Below are 5428 nucleotides of genomic sequence, written 5' to 3'. Positions count from 1 at the left end.
AGAAACAGCTATTCACCTCCATCTGCAGCAGGGACTGCCACTTCCGAGTTGAACTGCATAGCCATCCTCAGTGGTGCAGATAGACTACACTATCATCTCCCGAGACGGATGAGATATATATCTTTAACCAGAAACAACTCACTTCCGTAAACATAATCATCTTCTATCTTAGTAACTTATTTTGATTGGCTGACTACAATCCTCTTCGAAGAATAGAATATAGTAGTCGAATACTAAACAAACGTGGCATCTCTTCCATTGTCTTAAAACACCTTTTTAGATGATTCAGATTTTAACAAAAAATAATGTTCATTTGATAGCCAAATCTGTATATGTTAGAAGAGTGAGCAAATCTGTATATTTTTTTTATTTTACATTTTCATCCCAAACAAGGCAAATTGCCACTTTGGTGTAGGAGGCTACTATCAGGGGCAACAACTACTGGGGTACTATGTAGGGATTTGGGCAGCAAGATGTCGGTTCACGTTACACTTGAACTTCTGCACGTCAGTACTGTTGGGGAAGCAGGGACCTGGAATGGAATTCCAAAGTCTAGCGGTTCTGGGGAAGAAACTATTGGAGTAGAAAGATCTTTTACATCTAGGGATCTCTACAGTGTGGGGGTGGGATTTAGCAGCCTGTCGGGTTTGTCGAGTGTGCTCACATCGTGGGGGCACAAGTGATTGCAGTTCGTCAGAGCATTCACCACTAAAATACTTGTAGAAAAGGCAGAGGGATGCAACATTTCGTCGATGGGACAGAGGCTGAAGCTTAGATTACAGTTCAGGACCTATCAGGTTTGCGACTCTTTTGAACCTTGTCAAAGATCGAAAGACTAGTAGCAGATGCACCAGCCCAAATGTGACAGCAATACTCCATACATGGGCGAATGGTGGCCTTATAGAGGTACAGGATACATTTGGGTGTTAGTAGTTGTCTAGCACGGTAGAGAGAGCACACCTTTCTTGCAGCGGCCCTGGAAATGCCTTCAATGTAATTGTTCCAACTCATGTTTCCTGTGAACATTAGGCCAAGGAGTTTGAAAGATGTACTCTCAGATAAAGAGTCGTTGGCCATTGCTATACGTGGTAGAAAAGGTTTCTTGTAATTATTGAATGAAACTAGTTTAGTCTTGGCAGCATTGAACGTGACCAACCATTTTTCTCCCCATTCCACTAGAGATTGGAGGTCTTCCTCTAGTGTTTCTGCCAGTTCTTTAGAAATGTCTTCATTCGTCTTCTTGTCGTGCCTGCCATAGAGTGTAGTGTCATCAGCATATATACCCATCTCAGAGGCAATTTTGTCGAGGAGGTCATTTATGAATATCAGGAACAATAGAGGTCCAAGGATAGACCCCTGAAGCACTCCTGCATTTATATCATATTGTTTAGATGTACGACCGTAGAGGACAACCTGGATTTTCTCTTATCTAAGAAGGATTTAATTATGTTAAGTATTCTACCAGTGATAACGTATGATTTAATTTTCCTGAGGAGACCCTTATGCCATACCCTGTCAAAAGCCTTAGATGTATCTAGAGCTACCGCTCTGCCCTCCCCTGCTTTGTCCAGTGAATAGTATATACGTTCAGAGATTACAGTTAGGATGTCTGGTGTGGAACGGGCTTGTCTAAATCCATATTGTTGGTCAGTCAGAAGTTTAGCATCTGTAAGGTGATGGACTAGAGCATGGTTAATTAAGGTCTCAAATATTTTAGCAAAAAGTGGGAGGAGGCTAATGGGGCGATAATTTGATGGGTCAGTCCTTTCGCCAGAATTCCTGAATACTGGTACAACAGAAGCAGTTTTCCAACAGACCGGAAAGCAAGCTTCATTAAGTCATTTGTTGTAGAGTTTGGAGAGAACTGGAGCTACTTCGACTGAGCACTTTTTTAATAGCACAGCTGGGATGAGATCGGGTCCACATGCTTTTGAAGTGTCAAGGTTTTTAATGATGGCATGCACCTGAGAAGGGGTGATTTTCAGATTGTCTAGCGTGGCGTCAGTCCGCATAGGAAAGTCAGGTAGGGGGTGGTTGGAAGGGTCCAGTGTGGAGTTTGAGGCAAACCAACTGGCAAGTATGTTAGCCTTGTCGGTTGCTGAGGAGACAACCTCGTGATTGTTGGTTAGTGGGGGAATTGTTGATTGCCCATTATTTACTACACTGTTGTAGATTTTCCAGAAGTCTCGAGTTCCTAGTTTTTGTGCTTCGATGCATTTTTTAGTGGTTTCCATAAATTCTCTCTTAGCAGTCGCTATTTCTTTCTTAACGTTATTTCTAGCTTCTATATACTTCAGTCTGTTTGAACTGGACTTATGTCGGTTAAATCTGCGGTATGCATGCTGCTTTTGAGCAATGGCAGTTGCGCAAGTCGACGTAAACCATTGGGGAGAGTGGGGCTTACTATAAAATTTCTGCATGGGAACATGCACTTCGATTGCAGTTTTGAACCAGTCAGTGTATATGCTAGAGTGAGTGAGTGTATTTGTTTAACAGCATTTCAATCTCTAAGAGTCATTTAATGCCAAAAAGTTTTGTTGATATAATAGGTTTTCAGTTTCTTGTAAAAATTTTTTTAAGTTTCTTAAAAAAAAGTTTATCTTTTGAAGCAAGATGTTTTAAGTTTTCAGAAAATTGTTTTAGTTGTAAGAGATTTGTTTTTCTAAACTGAATTTTATTTGTTTACTCTATAGGAGTTTGAATACATTGGTTTCTTTTAAATAGTTTATGATTTGTTGGCGTTCCACTTCTTGAAACACTTTTCTAATGTTTGTTGTTTTAAAATATTTCTTCTGAGTGTGTTTGTTTTCTACATTCTGTCAGTAGATGTTTAATTGTTAGTTGTTGGTTGCACAGTGTGCAATTTGGTGTTTCCTCCGCTTTGATTAGGTAGGAATGAGTTAATTTTGTATGTCCAATTCTTATTCGGTTTAGTACAATTTCCTCTCTTCTTCCTTTAAAAATTCTTTTTTTTTTTGTATATGCTAGAAGAGTGAGCAAATCTTTTTTTTTTTACTAGGTGGTCACCACTTATCAAGGCTCGGAAGCCACTTGGGGATAAGGGTTATTGTACGTACAGTACGTTAGGGTGGATATTTAATAAAGTGTCTACTTAAGGGGGCGGTTCATCAGGAATTTGTTTACATTGGACTTGAAGACATCCAAGTTGTAGTCAGGAGGGAAGCAGGCAGACAGAACAGAGTTTCACAGGCATGCACTTTTAAGAAAAGCTTTGTTCATGGAATCTACGTCTTGATTTAGGCATAGATAAAGAGTGGGGAAAGTTTTTGACAGTGGATTCAGCTACTGGTGTTTTTCGTAAAAGATTGGCGAGGGGGGACCAGAGATTGGAGTTCAGACAAGCACTTGCCATCGAAATAATGATGAAACAAAGATAGGCTTGCAACGTCTCTTCTGTGGGAGAGAGGTTGCAGGGAAGAGAAAAGGGCATCCCTCACTAAGTCACAAAGTTTATTTTGTACTCTGTCAAGGCAAGACAGGCTGTTTTTAGCAGCTCCTGGCCAGATATGGCAGCAGTATTCCATCCTTGGATGTACTTGGCTTTCATATAGAGAATTGCATCAGTAGTGAGATATCTTCTGGAGCGGTAGAAGGATCCCACCATCTTTCCAGCGACCATGGCAACAGACTTGATGTACGTGTTCCATTTCAGATCAGGAGTGAAGGTCAAACCCACGAGCTTGTCAAAATATGGGCTTCTCCTAGACGAGAGCCATCCATTTCAATTGATGCCAGATGGGGATCAGAGCGTTGATGATGTAAAGATAGGAGTTTGGTTTTAGATGCATTAAAAAGGTAACCAGACCAGTCTTCCTCCACTGAGCCACTCGTTCAAGATCAGAGCTTTGTCATTTACAGCCTTTGATGTGTTGCTGTAGATTGTCGTGTCATCAGCATAGATGTCAACGAATGATTTAAGTATGTGCTTAGGGAGATCATTAATGTAGATCAGGAAGAGAGTTTGGCACAGGATGGACCCTTGAGGGACTCCAGCATTAATACTGCAGGCCTCTGATTTTTGTCCATCAACCACTACTCTTATGAGCCTATCAGATCGAAATGATTTAATGATAGAGAGAATATTTCCAGTTATACAGTAGTTGGTGATCTTGTGAAGTAGGCCCTTATGCCATACCTTGTCAAAGGCCTTTGATATGTCAAGAAAGGAAGCCTTTGTCAAGAGATTCACTAATCCTGAGATATAACCGTTAGCACATCTGCGGTAGATCTTGCAGAACGGAAACCATATTGTGTGTCACTAAGGTTATTTCTGCTGAGGTGGTTGACCATTTCTCTATTTAATATGGATTCCAGCAACTTACTCATGGCACACAGGAGACTTATTGGTCTGTACTGAGAGGGAGATGATTTATCACCTGAATTCTTAAATCCAGGGTGTTGGGAAGCACTTCTTAAGGCAACGCTTAAACAGTTTTGTACGTATGGGGGTAAGTTCTGGTTGAAGCTTTTTCAACACTATTCAAGACTTATTGGTGTGTACTGAGAGGGAGATGACTTATCACCTGAGTTCTTAAATACAGGGCATACTGATGAGGTTTTCCAGGGTGTTGGAAAGCACTTTTCCTTAAGGCAACGTTTAAACAGTTTCGGGAGCAAGTTCTGGTTGAAGCTTTTTTAACACTATAATTGGGATGCCGTCAGGGCCAGTAGCTTTACTGGAATCAAGGTTCTAGATTAGATTGGCGACCTATTTGTATGTTACCTAGCGTGTTCTGTGTTATAGGAGGAAATATGGGGAGTTGATGGCCTTCGTCGTATAGGGTAGAATTAGCTGCGAAGTTCTTGGCAAATAGTTTGGCCTTATCTGAAGCTGACCTCTGGTCCGTTGATAATGGTTGGAACAGAACGCACACTTCTGTTCAGGATTCTATTTGTTATTTGCCAAAACTGGTGGGAACCAAGCCGCTGATCAGCTACTTTGGATTTAACAGACTGGGCATATAGCTCTCTTGCCTTTTTTTTTTTTATTACTCTTTTACAGTGGTTGCTGGTGTTCCTGTCTGTATATGCTATAAGTGAGCAAATCTGTATAATATTCACAGTTCCTATTTACAATGCCACCCCAGGGGACAGAGTTGGACACCAGGGTCGTTTTTTAATGAGAAAAGGAACAAAAATAAAAATTGTCTCAGTCGTGAAGGACTTCTCCACTGACAGAACAAGAAATTGAAGTGCAGCATCTGAAGAACAGATACTACACTTTGATCTTGTCCCAAAGCTCGAAGTTGTAAAAAAAAAATAAATAAACGTCCATAATTCAGAAATGCATTTCAATAACTGTACTCTTATCAAATGATATTTCAGCAATATGTTGCAACACTGTACGAGTCACCTGCACTTGTGGAATCCAATTCAGATAAAAATAAAAATTTGAAAAACAAAAAAG

The sequence above is a fragment of the Euprymna scolopes genome, chromosome 15 (assembly GCF_053919585.1).
Source record: "Euprymna scolopes isolate OS-2025 chromosome 15, ASM5391958v1, whole genome shotgun sequence".
NCBI lineage: Eukaryota > Metazoa > Mollusca > Cephalopoda > Sepiida > Sepiolidae > Euprymna > Euprymna scolopes.
The sequence above is the reverse complement of the archived record's forward strand: the minus strand, read 5'-3'. Positions refer to the sequence as shown.